This window comes from Manacus vitellinus, unplaced genomic scaffold, assembly GCF_001715985.3.
Source record: "Manacus vitellinus isolate BGI_N305 unplaced genomic scaffold, ASM171598v3 scaffold_60_pilon, whole genome shotgun sequence".
Lineage (NCBI taxonomy): Eukaryota > Metazoa > Chordata > Aves > Passeriformes > Pipridae > Manacus > Manacus vitellinus.
Window position 1 is genome coordinate 696,030 of NW_021940687.1, and position 15,119 is coordinate 711,148.

Genomic DNA, 15,119 nt, shown 5'->3' on the forward strand with positions numbered 1-15,119 from the left:
GTCCCTTGTGCTGTAACTGCTGCTTTCAAAAGCTAATGAGACAAAAATGTTAATTTCATGACCCATCTCCTGGAGTCCTGACAGAGCCCCCCCTCCCTTGGGATTTGGGCGTGAACTGAGATTTAAGGTCAGGCTGCTGTGGAAGCCTTACAGTATGTTGGGCTGGAGTAGGGAAGAACAAAGACAGTTCTTGCAGGGGGTGGCTACTATTTATATGTAGTGACAAAAATAGGTCCTCTCTGCATTTGTCCCAATGTCCCCAGGCACATAGAGCACAAAGAGTCTGGGCCCTGAGCTGTCTCTATAGTATAGATTCCTCTGCAGGGAGGGAGCTGCCCCAAGGAGTCCCCTAGCCCTATTCCTCTGACAGCCCAGTGTGCCATGGGACAGGCATTGGGATCTCGTGGCCAAAGTCTCAAACCATTCCCAGCACACTAATGATCCTCCAATGGGCCATCAAAGCTGATATTCTGCTGTCTCTGCCTGGTCCCTCATTACCATCAAATTGTCAGATTTCCTCAGACCCACCGGCCTTCCTCAAAGTCTAGCCCCTCGTGTATCTGTTGCTCTGGCTTCAGGAAATAAGAGCGAGCCTAATGTCTATCAAATAATCCCAGCAAAACTGAGATTCCTCTGAGTAATGGGTCTAAACTAGTTATATCTCTGTAACAGAGATCATAAAAAGGAGTAAAACCAAAATACCTGTTTATTCCTACTTCATCTGAAAGAACATTGAGTGTCAAAGCAGATCCTTACTTCATCTGAAAGAACGTTGAGTGTCAAAGCAGATCTCAGAGTCAAAACCTGGTCACTGCCACTTGTTCCACTGTCACTTGTCAGTTTTTAGCTGTTCTGCATTATCTCTGTGCCTCACTGTGTCAGTTTTGCTGTACTCCTTGTCATCTTCCCAATAATGGCAATGGGCGCACAGGAATCAGAGATGGAATAAATTGAGAAGGAGTGATTGGAAAAGCATGAAGGCCTTTGGAGCTCCAGAGTACTGAAAACCCAAAAAAGAATTAAAGACACATTTTAGACATGCAGTTAAAAACTGCACAAGCTCTGAGACAGCAAGAATGGTTCTGAATTATAGCAAAAAGTGAAGAATCTGCAAATATTGTCAAACAAAAATTAAAGATCGGGGATGGTGCTAAACTCCATCAAAAGGAAGCCAGAAGAGGCACAAATGATGGTAATCAAACTGAAAAACATATTGTAAGTTTTTCGTCTCCTGCTCGGGTTAGTACTAGAGCCTGCCCTAGTACTAACTGGCGTCCATGGCTGCTGGACGCCATGAAGTTTTGCAGAATAACTGCTGTGTGTGTGTTTGGCAGTGATTCTGGAGGCATGGACCTAAAAAATTTTGGGAAGCCAACGAGTGTTGACTACACAGTTTAAACACATACTAAGCTCATACTACAACTGTTCTGAAGGTTCAATAGCCAGTCTCTGCTGCATCCATATCCTGTGTGGATCAGCCACAGTTCAGGCATCACTCCCAGTAAATGGAGTGATTTGGAGTACATATTAAAAGAGGGAAAAGTTAAAAGACTTCTGCCTACTCAAAAGAAGTAGCCATTGTTTTCAGAACAAAAAAGTCTCATGCACTTGACAAGACAGTCATGGTTATTCAGTGTATTCCCTGTCAGAAGAGGAACATCTTGGGGCAGAAGCAATTTTGTAGCCCGCTATCCTACACAGCTCTGGCCACTGCACTGGAAGAGTCTGGCACTAATCTCCCAGCATCTGTTAGAACCACTGTATTTTTAGATGTATGTCTGCTGGGGATTCCAAGACTTCAAGAAATGGAAGTTATAATACATCCCTGAATGGGCTGCTCTCATATCTACTTCCCTGGTGGTTAAAAAGGGAGGTATCTCATCTCATCTGAATTGCTGCCATTCAGAGGTTTTTGTTAGCCTGTATCTCTCAGGTAATGAAGATCCTTCTTTGCTTTGAGGAATTCCCTCTCCACACACACACTTAGCACTGAACTCACTCTTTAACAGCCTTGGGGATATATAATGCTTGCCTCATGCTTTTCACTGTAGGATTCTTTTCTTCCCAATTACTTATCATTTTGCCAAACTGGAACCATTAGGTTGACTTTTCCAGTCAGGGTTATTTTCTTGCCAAGGTAAACCTTACTGCTTATAGCTTTTTTTTTTTTTTTGTAAGTTTCAGCCAAAATGATCCAGTATGTGCACAAATAAGGAGAGGGAAGCACATCTTTTAGGTTATTTGTTTGTTTTTAATGGTAAAAAAAACCCCAAAACCACAGAGTCTGGATGAGCATTTGGAAAGGGGTATCTTTTTTTGTGGAAATAAATATTGTGATGCTTTCAAGTGCTCTGATACCATCTTGCCATTAAAAAAAAAAATTAAAAAATGAATTGTTCTGCTTTCATAGCTGGGCTTGTTGAAAGTACAGCAAACAAGGCAGTATTTGAGGCCTTGCTGGGAAGAACAAGGTTAAACTAGAATGTTGAATAACACTGCAATGCATATGCCCTGTCCATTTTACACCCCAGCTGAAGCAGATGGTGACTACACCCAAACATACATAGCTGAAAGCTGTGGCTCAACATATTGCAGAGCTGATAGGTGTAATCATTTTGGCACCCTGATTTTTGTGTATTTCCACTTGACCCTTTAAATGGTGTTGTTTTCATGTTGTATTTTGCATGCAACAACCCATAGGTTCACTTTATTTAGTCTCTGAGTGTCAGGCAGGTTTTCAGCCTTCAAAGCCACAGCTGTAGCTCTTCTACAACCCCCTCGTGTTGCCAGCGTCCTTTCTCTGAAGGATGCTTTGGAGTTCCAGTAATGCTCACACAAACAGTTGCTCTGTAATTGTCATTGTTCCCGTGGTACATTTTATTGGCAAAAATCGAGTGTGTCTGAGGCCTGCTCCCGATGCCAAGAGTTTTTTAAGATGTGCTGAGCACCTCTCCATCTCTCTGAGTTCAGCTGGCATTGACAGCTCCAAGTACCTTGCAAGAGTAAGCACTTGGCATATAGGGCAAGTGAGACAATCAGCATTTTATGCATGTCAGGATGTGATCATGCTTGTTTTAATCCACTCTCCAGTAAGCCTCCTTGCAGAAAAACAGCTCTTGCACTTAATAGGGCCAAGGCCTTCAACCAAATGGCAGCAAGTGTAATTACAGACTGTTTTTGAGAAGGCTCTTTGCGTGAAAGAGTTATCTTTTGCTTTAGCCATGTTTGTAGCCTATTAAAATTTTAGGTGGCTCCAATAAGATTTCCTTTCTTGTTCATGTAAAAATGTGCACTGTCTTTTCATGCAGGTAATTGCTTTATCTAAACACATGGGTTGATCACAGGTTTTGTAAGAGAGGTGCTCTTGGTGCCAGGTTAGTGTCCCAGCATGTGTCCGTGCGTGTGCTAACCTGTGTATGTGCATGGAACAGGATTTTAAGAGTTAGTGGATCACACTGACCACAGGTTGAGCATTACAGTATTTTGGGAACTGTGCCCCTCCATAACAGAGAGGAACAAGGGTTGAGGTCTGTCTGTTAATGGGGCTTCTGGGTGTTTTCTGCTGATGTAACATAAACGATGCAACATTGTTAGAGAAGGAGGAAAGGAATGACCATCTGAAGTGAAAACACGAGGAGTCATGACTATTTTACTCCAAATCATATAGTATGTGCCTAAGACAAGCATGTTATGTAGGACCACCACACAAAAGTGTTACGCTGACGTCCCCCACACCATGTCTTTCTGTGGAAGCACTAACAGTGTTAGCAACAGACCCCTGCAAATGGTGAGAAATGTATTGAGTTTAATTCTCCTTGGCACCAGAGACTCATTTGTATTGCCCCACCATGGCAAGGCCGTGCTAGAAACCCTGGCTATGAGTGGAGAACATTCTGTTATTTATCATCTTAAAGTGTGTTCCTCTCTGGAGAAGCAAGGAACGCTTTTAATGATAGATTTTTGGTGATGTGAATGTAAAATACATCACAGTTTCTGGTATCTTTTTAATTTTATGGATGGCACAGCTTAAAACCAGGTACATCAAATAAAATAACTACTGCTGAGAGTGAATAAAAGTTGGCAGGTACGGCAGTTTAAAATAGCCCTATTTTCACCCTAAATATAGCCTAATTTAATTGAAATCTAGTGGTAGCTATGAGACAGCTGCTATATCAAAGACCGGTGACAGCCTGCTGAGGTTAAAAGAATACAGGCTGCCTGTATCTCTGCTGAGATAAAGTGGCATCACAGAGAGCAGAGCAGCAGTTAGATTGATGAAAAGTTAAGTTTTTAAAACACTGATTTGTAAAGCCCTTATGCAGTTTTATTTATAGTTTGTCTCTATCCTAATAAAATAGGTTTCTGCCTGAAAGCAGGAGCGTGATGCAGATCCTCAGTTGCTGTTAGATGCTTTAGCTCACCTGGAAAGGAAGCAACAGATACAGCAAGTCAGTCAAGTGTCCCCTGTGAAATTCTGACAGTGTAGGAGCAATAATGGTAGAATTTCAACTTTTTCCGTGGGACAGTTCCTTACAAATGGGTTTTTCAGCTTTGTGAGGTCAGCCTAAAACCACCACATGGTTTAGGGGAGAACCCTCAGTACTTTAAGGCAAAATCTGACTAACTAAGTGATCTCGTAATTGGTACCCCATTCTAACAGCACGATGTACAGAAAGACCAGAGACTCAACTCTAGGAAGGAGCTGTCTCCACTGGCACACGTGAAAAGTGGACATTTCTCATTATCCCACTGTTTTCAATATTCTCTAATTAACAAGCACTATTTTAATCTCCATGCTTTCTGGTTATTATTATTTTTTCAGCCTCATACAGTCTAAACCCCAGTCTCTCAGACTTATCCTCCCTGGTAGCTATTGCCATTCTTTTTAGTTGCTAGTACTTAATTAATATTTGCCATGTTCTTACTAAGGTAAGTCCATACTTTCTCATTATATGAAATTAAAAGTAGATGAGCTTAGTTCCCAACTAAGAGAAGCTTTATAAAGATATAGGGCACCCCTACATATGGATTTATTTTCTTTTTGATTTTGATTCTCAGGAGAGCCCTTAAGATTTTCTATCAACCCTGTCAATCAAATAAGTTGATGAATCATTGAGTCAGAGCTATGGCAACAAGCAGTCCTGCATAGCAAGTTCTGAAGTGAGTTCCTGACTTGATTATTGCACGCAGACAGAACCTCTTCATGGCTGTGGCTCACTGCTGAAGGAATACAAAACAAGGCAAGTGTGAAAGCTCATTCACCTCAGTTTTTGTGATTGCCCTTAGGAAGACGTGAGCTCAGTTCCCCTCCTGAGCCTCATGCTCCCTGGACTGGATCAGGAGAAGCATTAAAAAGGCAAAACAATCTGCCTACACAGGAGGAAAAGCATCCTAATAGCAGCCCTTCTAGCTGAGTATAGGACAAAACCTGCAGGCAGGGATAGCAGGAGGTTCATGGAGTATGGGAGAAGAGAAAGATAACATATAATGTTACTGGTTTCATCGTGATGGATGAATTAAGTGTTCCTATGAACCTCCCTGGATATCTGTAACTTACGTTCTTTATTGGCATCATTATACGTATGTCATACAAACAAATATCAGATTGGGAAGGGGCACCACACCAAAAGACACTGAGATACCACAGAGGTTTGTTTGTATCATAGGAGGCTCCTGGCACACTGCAGGACAGGACAAAGAGGTAGGAGTCTGTCCTCAGCATCACCCCCCCAGGCATGCAGGAACCCTGGAGCTGAGCTGCTTGATCCTGGGAAACCTGCTGCTGAGGCATCAAAGTGCACAAAGAGCCTCACTGGGAGTCAGCTGAGTTCTTAATGCTGTTGTTTATGTAACTGTAACTTTAAATGGTTTCAGATCACCACATTATAAATTGAGAGTCTGTAAAGTGCACATGAGAATGGGTCAGACCACAGGGCTGTCTCTGGCAGTGGTCACTAACGGAGCTACAGGGAAGAGCATAAACAGTGCTTCCACACGGACCCTCTGAGCTTCCAGCACTGTGCCTCAGGATCTCTCCAGCTGAGAGTGATATCTGGGATTAATAGCTATGTGAATGTTGATGTTAAGGGGAGTTTGAGAAAAGAAATTCCAGCCATCTCTACTGGATTAACAAAGATAATTTTGCAGTTTTTCTCTGCATTTGACTATCTCCAATTTTGCTTTTCATATACAAAAGCAACAATTAAAAGTATGGCATCAAAACTTGCAAATCTGCATGAACAGGACACAATCAAATCGCATAAATGGAAAAAAAAGGACTTTCTCTTGCAGGCTGTGCTGCATCTCTTGAAGAGAGAAGAGTACATTCATGATGCTACTTTTTGAAGGGAAGGATTTTCATCTCCTTCTCAATACATAGTTTTGAACAGTTCATTTCACAAAACATTAGAAAGGAAAGATTTGGAGAAAATTGTATTTCTCTGCCTTAAAATTGAGTTATGGGTAGGGTGTTTGCCAGCTCATTTTTCTTGTTTGTGTGAAATGGACATTTGTGAGTTGTGGAAAATGAGCAATGGGAGGAGGGAAGAAACTGTCCAAGCCTATGTAAGAAGTTTAGATAGTACACTGGTGTAATTTATAAGGATTTACAGAGATTACTGTGCTTTGATACCCAAGAAGGCCATTGTGGACACACTGCAGGGTGGTTTTGCCTTGTGACCCATCAAATCAATGGCAGCCATCGATGGGTCTGCTTTTGTCTGCCTTGAGGACATGGGAGCAACAGCAGCTATTAAGTGAACAACTCTAAATTCTGATATCAGCATTGGTAATTGAACTTGAGCTATCAGGCTGATGGTGACAGATGCTGGTGACACAGTGTCACTAATAAAGCCTGTAGCATGTATGAGAACAGGATGTCACAGTGGAATGCAGTTTCTTTACAGGCAAGTATTACATGATCTTCTCATGTCAAGAGAGTGAGAGAGAGAGTGTCCTGTTTCTACCAGGTGTGAGTTAGGAAGGACAGGCAGTCAGTGATTGCAAATAGTGCTCTCCTCTGACACTGGGTCATTCTTCCAGGTAGAGAACTCCATGGATATGCTGGTATCCACTACAAGTCCTCACTTGGTTAAGAAAATGCATGCAGTTTCTACTAGTGGAATATGTCCCAAAAGGAAATTCTTCTCACAGCTCAGTAAGTTTTACAGGTGCCTTATACTGGGTTACCTTAGAGTTTATGAACCTTGTTAATGTTACAAAAACAAAGCCAAGAAAGCACAGAGATTAAGCATTTTATTATGAAAATTTGAGAGGACAGCAAGGATAAAATATAGTGCTTCATTGTAGGAGCTAGTCTTTATTTCCTTAAATTCTGAAGACATGAAAGAATAATTTCTTCTCTTATCAATTGCGTGTTCCATTAGGAAACCACTTTGTCTCTTTCATTTTGAGCAGCTGTAGTTATGAAAGCACTCTGTGCTTAATTAGTTTAATAACAAATTCTCATACTAAAGATATATGGATTATATATATTGCATCAGCAAATAGTATTTGTTAGCTGCTGGTGCTGCATTGGAGGGAAGAGAGAACACAGCACATTAGGCCTCTTCGTTTTTGCAAACTCATTTTGACATCCAATATTAACATTTTCAGGCTCCTTTATAAGGGAAAGGATGCTCTGTTTCATTTGCAGACTGAAAGAGTCTCCACTGGACTGTAATTAGTGTTATGTACATCTAATATTGGGAAAAAACTAACGGAGTCCTCTTTTGGGGGGGTGGTGGAGGAGGGGGAAGAACACTTTATAAGCTAGCAGTCATTGAAAGGACACAACGCCAGAAAATCTGGCCCTGATTTTAATCTCAAAGCTGCATCTGTGTTAAAATCCATTGAGGGTGCAAACACCAGTTTAGAGAATACTATGGATGCAAGTTTATTATATTGTAAGCTTTTTTGGGGTTACCTTTTCCTTTGGCTCTTATGGGGAAATACTGGGAGACTAGAATAAGGAACAGTGTGGATAAAGAAGATTACAACAGCCACAAATAATCCAATATTTCATAATTTAATTTCAAACTCACTAGACTGCAGAGTCCCCACTAGACTGGCGGGAGAATAATCTAAGAAGGGTATTGGCTTGGCAGTGGTAACGTCAGAACTTAAAGAGGGCTGGCAGATTTCTAAAAGTAAATGTGTATCCTTCCGTCTCCCTCTCTTTCTCAACTCAATATAGATTAAAGTGACCTCTGGAGATAAACTCTACTGAATGCCCCCCCCGCCGAGCAGTCCTTCTGTGTAGTTTTTATTTGTACAGTATGTGAAAGAAGAGTTCAGATTAAATTCCTGGCCTTTCAGAAAAGTTTGTCTGTTCCTTAAAAAAAAAGGAAACAAAAAGAAAAAAGGCTATTTTATTTTAAACCCGAAGCCTCTTTCATAGTCCCATGATCTCATAAGTTCTTTGGCTGGCCTGTGACCTTTCAACCCTGCACTACATGTTTCTTTTCTAAATTAGCCAGTGTTGAGACATCAGTGGAGGAATATAAATGTTATTATAAAAGGCATCATTCTCTCCCAAAAATGTCAGTGTGAGTGAGTCACTGCACCTAACTGCTTAGCTTTTGTAAGGCAGCAAGGAAGATTTGAAAATCTGATCCAGGGTCCCTCAGTCCACCAACTTCTACTTAAAATGCTTTAAAAAGCTGTGTCTCTGGCATCTGCTACAATAGAGGCAAAGGAACTAAGCTTTGCTCCTTTAACCACAGAAGACAAGTCTTCCCTAAGACAAAACTATATAGGTGGTGTAAAAATACATAGCTATTGCAAACAATTTATTTTGAAGGCTATGCTCAAAAGTAGCCCTGTAAAAACAAACCAACCAACAAACCAAAAACCCTCTAAGAAAGAACTCAGTGCCCTGGTGAGTTCTATCATTTCTAACACTCGGTGTCTTTACATCTCCTTGTGTTCATGCTCTCTGGTTTCTAGCAGGTTGAGGAAATGAAATCAGATTAAGAGCTCTATTTTTAATCTTAAGGAGATGGGTTTGTGTTGTCTGGCATCTTGAAAAAACCAACACTAGATGCTTATGCAGTACTGGCCAAAGAAAGAATAACTAGAGAGGCAGTAACATTACATGAGAATGTTGGATTTTAAGGGTGCTTAATCCTCAACCAGGAAAAAATGCTGGACCTACACTATCTTCTGAGGGCTCGATCTTGGAGCACCTTCAAAGTCATGTAGGCAAAGCATATGCATGCACTGTCTTTGTGTTGCAAAATGCATCGATCTTAAAATGAAAAAGCTGGCCCAAATCTATTCCAGCTGTAACTCTGCTCATGTACAGTTAGATCAGAAGTGAAGCTGGCACATGTCAGAAAATGTGTGTCACCTGCTAATTATCTTAACTAACTGTGCAGAGAGAAAGGAACAGGAAGGACACATTTCCAAACTCCAAGTCAGGTTTTCTCCCCCACGTGTGGAAGACTGCCCACCATTTGCTGTTAGCTGCCCTGCCAGGTACCTGGTGATAACCCTGGCTTACCTGCTCCTCTGGCTGACACTTACTCGGTGCTGGGGATTTTCTTGAGCCACAGACATAGCCTGGAGTGGGAGAGCCTCTGCTCCCAACTGGAGGTGTTGGGTGCTTTTAAGTACAGCACTGTTGGTGTTTCCTCACGGTCGGTTTCTCTAGAAAAACAGGTTATGTTGTCCCTAACTGAACGTGGGGGGGGGAATAAACACTTGAGCAGAATGCAAGATAATTGTATTAATTCGTCTAAGTGCTTTAGTCTGTAGTGTTTAATGTAGCAACAGCTGAGGATAAAGTGCCAGCTGAGAAGTTCCATTAGGGATGCCAGATGCCTGTATTGCAACTCCACACGTTTCTTGCTTCATGGCTGTAACTTCTTCCTCCTGCAGAAGTCTGGGATGACTGTCCCACTTCTATTTGCCTCAGAGCAATGCTCAGGAACACGCTGTTGGAGCTGGTATTCATCAGAACAGAGTGTGTTCCTGATGATGTCTTTCTTAGGTCAATGCCAGAGACTGAAGACAGCGAGAATGAGGGAAGGTTTTTACTTGAAAAATCCCTTTCAAAAACATTCAGCTGCAGAATATAACCTCTTGAATTATAAGAGGAAGTTGTCTGATTGCAACTTTTGCAGGAAGTGGGACAAATTATCTATACATCACTGCAGGGGCATGCTAAAAAGACACATTTCTAAATCAGTAATTTTGGGGCCAATTCTGAGTAATTTCATACTATCAAGCTAAGCTCTGCTTATCAAACATAAACCAGATTCAAGTGCTGTGTCCATATTCTTTGTTCATGGCTGCATATGTTTTGGAGACCTGGGACTGGAAAAAGCTTAATTGAAAGTGTCCAGAAAAGATGAAATGTACTTCCTGGGGCAGACCCAATTAGCAGCAGTTTCTCTAACAACTTTATGGCATTTATTTATTTTTTGGCCTTTAAGACTTCTTTCTACTGGGAAATCTCTGACTCAGATATAACACAAGTACAGTCCTGCAGGGTGGAGTCATTTGTAGGAGGTCATTAGAGCAATACATTCCTTTAAATTGCTGCTGTAAAATTGAGTTATTCAATTCAAAATACAGCACAGAGTGGCAATTACCTGCATTAGCCAGATTCTCTGTCTGAAATTACTTAGTTGTTCCTAATCTTCCTCTGCAGAGTACTAGCCACACATGGGGAAATGAAGCATTGGTCTGTCCCACCCAAGGGTCGAACAGCAGGTTGGCCCAGCTCAAGTGTACCCTGCTACACTTGTCCTCAGTCCAGCACCTCTCCCTCTGTTCCTCAGCAGCCAGGATTGTGATTGTCCTTGCCCTGGGGCCTGAATCTGGCTCGCTCAAGAACTTGGAAGGATCCCCAGCTCTGTGCATCTATTAAACAATGTTCCTGATTAATTAATCTGGACACACAAATCCCAACAAGTCTTAGTATTTCAGGAAGGCAAATGGCATCTTACAAAGTCAACTGAGATCAAGCTGGATTTGGCAGTTGTACATAGATGTTCCAAGAGTTCAGAGGAACTGATTTGATATTTTTGGTGATCAAAACAACCAGACATGTGCTGCTTGCGCATGTCAGAAAGGCTTTATGGGGGAATGTGTGCAGACGGGAAGAGGAGATGCCAGATTTCTAATGAAGGAAGAGCCAGCAAAGAAGTAAATAGCTGTACATAGTGAGGTGTAATTGAGTAAATCCTCTGAATAACTTAATTATATTTGATTCAGCGAAACACATGTCCAGCTTCTGCTGAACACCAACCCGGGGGGGGGGGGGGGCAGGGAGCAGTGGAAGGGCTTTCTTGAATCCTGTAGGAGACAGCTATTGCAGGGAATAAAGGACATGGGCAGAAAAGGTACTGAGATAATCCTACTTTGATGAAGATTTTTAATCTAAAGGTGCCAGATTTGTTGATGTTGCCACAGAATCAAATGTATCATAAAACTGGCTAGGGGGAATGGGCCAAGGGCTTCATTACACATATCGGTGGTGAGAGCAAGGAAGCAAAGACAACTTAGGCTTTGCCCATCTCTTTCCCTCCCCACTTCCAGACAGTATGAACTCTGTACTCGATGCATAGGGAAGAAAGCAGAAACACCACTGAATTCAAGTGGGAATGTTCTATTCTTTTATGTGGCATCAAAGATACAATGCAATTTGATAAGGTTATCTGGGGTTTTTCCTGTTCTGGTTTTCCTGTCAGACTGCAGGTTGCTGTAACTCAGCATAGGTCCATTTTGGAATCAGCTGGAGGTCTAGTCAGTGTAATTGCCTTGCTGCCTGTACAATTCTTGACTTGCATCAAGATGAAAAAGAGATGCAATGTCCACTGCATTGTGAAACTTTTGGAAAGTGCTGAAAAACAAGATATCCCTGTGAAAGTTGAGGTTGTAGAAAGCCTCTGTTCACCTCTTGTTTTTAAATGGTAGATTTCCCCACTTGTGCCAGATGATTTGGCTCTTCTTCATTATTCTCACTTCATAATGCCTGGATCAGCTTTTCAGTGGGCAGTGCTTTTTGTCGGGACTGTCAAGAGATGATCTCCAGAGCAAGATGGATTTTCTGTCTTCCTGTGGCTATCTTGCTTGGCTGGCTGTTTGCTTTTCTCCTCCTCTGCATTTTGTCTACTCATCTTTGTGTTTTATTGTGCTTTTTCTTATCTTCCTCAGTTCTAGTTCTTTCTGCCTGTTTTTTGGACAATGTTTTTTTTTACTTTTTGCCAAGCTCCATTCTCTTAGCTGAGAATGTTCAGAAACTGGATCTGATCCTCAGATACGCACAAATTTATAATGGATGCCAAAAATGCATTTTCATCATGACACTTTGAGGATGTTTATTTCAATTTACTTGAAATGGACCTGGTCAAATCCTGCATGTGCATACAAACTTAACAGCAAAATAGATGTACCTCATCATTTAAGATTTGTTTGCACAGGACTGGATCCTGTATAGACTTGCAAAAAGCTTCTCTGTTGAAGAGCTGATATAAGCTCAGGTTTATTTTTAATTTGTCTACTTATAAGCTTCTCATTCTGATAGTATGCAAGCATCTTCCAGCCCGGTTGATTCTATGATTCTATCTCACAGGCAGGTGGTTAGGTAAGAAGCACTCTTATCCCTATTTAGGAGATAAGTGATCTGCTGATGGTCACTTAATCACAGAGGTTCGCAGCAGAGCTTGTTCTTCATTTGTAGCTCCTGAAAAGTGCTTGGGAGCTGGCAGTCTGATCTGTGCTGGCAGTTGGTAGCCTAGTGTGTCACTGGGGGAACTGCCGAGTGCACGTGAACACACAGAGTGTGTGCTGTGGTCTCTCAGGATTTTATCAGGAATGACATGACTTTAGTCCCTGCTGCTGGCACTGTTGTCACCCAGTTTGGGGAAGTGAGATGTATATGAAGAAGGGAAATATTTTGGCCTGTGAAATGATCCATAGCTCAGGGGATGGTTCCAAGGCCAAAACCCAAGGGTTTCAGTCCCAAATCTTTCCCTGCCAGCAGATAGTATTTCAGTGCACTTCAGCAGCTGTATGAGTGTAGAGGGCTTTGTGCTGAAACCCTGGGGTGCAGCCATAGCTCTCAGACAGCTTCCCCAAGGTCACTTTAGGCAGAGCTGAAAGCAAGCCCTCAATATACAACAGCGGCAAGTATCCAACCCCAGGCTTTGAGAAGAAAAAGAGAAAATGAAAACGTACTGCCTTGGTCCCCTATGTCATCCACCCTGAGTCATTCTGTAGCACCAGACCAGATAAAAGGTTTATGACTCTGCCTTTCTTCTCTATCAAGTACTTTGTCTCTTTGGAGGTTGCATTCCTGGAGCTCATTCCCCTCAACAGACCCAAATGAGACTGTTGTTAATTGTGTGTCTTTAAGCATTTGATTTTCCCTTTGATTTTCCAAAAGGAGGAACCGAGATCCTAGTGTTTCTCTAGTCATGGCAATATATGTACAGTTTCCTCTGCTGGTTCTTTTCTGCTGTTATTGTGGCTGGACATAGGTCTTCAAGTGATGTTTACAAAGCCAGAGGTGAGGAAAGGGTTATGACTATAAAATTAGAAAAAATCCCCAGGAGTAATGGCTGAAATAACCTTGTGCCACATAATACTTAGTAACCTCCTATGTGTGCAGTACTTTTGCATTTACAAAAGAGTTCCCATTTGAAAACAGGGTAGGTCAAGCTTTGCATGATCCATGGCAGATATTTTCCCCACATATTTCAAGGAACAAGACCTATTTTCAGATTCCAGAAAGCTCACAAAGCAAGCTCCAGGCTGAGGTGTACCAAGTTTTTGGGATTCTGTAAGCCTTGGGTTTCTAAACCGTACATCACTGAGAGATGCAGCAAGAGGCCAAAAGGTAAAATGTCATCTCTGAAAGAACTGAGATCTGGAGTGTATTGGGGTGTATCTGACTCATAGCTTTTAACTTGTGGTGGTAACGATGTGTCACCTTTGTCATGATCTTCATTACAAAATTCTGCCTGCCTTTGCGGTTAGATCCTCTTAATCTGCTTTGTCGTATCTCATAGATGAATCTAATTAGGAAGATTTAATAGGAAATCATTAGGCGATTTCATAGGAAACCAACAACTTTCCTCATCCCTACTGCCACTCCCTGGGGCTCCTACTTTGCTGTCACTTACTTCTCTCTTACTCATTCCCCAGGAGAACAAGCAGTTCTGAAGCAGTGAGATGAGCAATGCCTGTTTTCCACATATTTTTACATGTCTGAGTGCCGAGTCCAAAAAGTACGATCTCTGATAAATTTTGGGGGTTGGGGGGGCACAGTGATGGGGTTTCCACTGCCTTGTAAAATGTAAGCTCATCCAAATGCTTCAGCTGGGGCATGGGCAGATTCCCTCTCCTTTTTCCACAGAAAACAAATGCTCTCAGTAGTGATCTTTGCATCCTCTGTCTGTTTTGAAACGTGTTAGATGCTGGCCAAAAGCCTGCAAGCTCATTTGGGGAAAGCACGCGGGCATTGTCTTGACACACACAGGTGATCACAGATACCTCAGTTCTGTGGGAAGCAGTTTAAAACACGGCTGGTAGAGCTGCAGAGCACTAGTTTCAAGAGCTGACAGGCTGCTGTAGGAACTAAACTCCAAAGCTGAGAACGTGTCGTTGAAAATCACCTCTCTTTCCGCATCTGCTCTTAAAGGGGCACTTTTAGCCTCCCCAGGACCTTGCTGGGACTCTCAGGCTCTCAGCTGAGATGCTTTCTACTCGCCGGTCTGGCAAAGTGTGGTATAATTTGAGTCTTCTATACGGCTGTTTTCCCACCACGTTGAGGGACTCGGAGTCCTCAGGTCGACCACTCGGACCACGCCACAGACAAAGATGGGTTTGATGCGCGTTGTCACCGCGTCCTTCCCGAAGGCCGGCGTGCGGCCCCTCGAGTGCTGCCAGTGCTCTGGGGCTGGCGTGAGCCCTGCCCTGCCCGGGGAGGGTTCGGGATGCTCCTCGCCCCGGCCCGGCGGGGTCTGCGGGCGCGGAAGCGGCCCGCAGGCCGGGGGCGCGGGGCGGGCGGGGGCTTGCGCCCCGCGCGGGATTCGGCGCGGGGCCGTGTGATGCACGTCCGGCGGGGGAAGCCTGCCCTCGCCGGAGCCGCCCCGCCGCCCGGTCTCCGC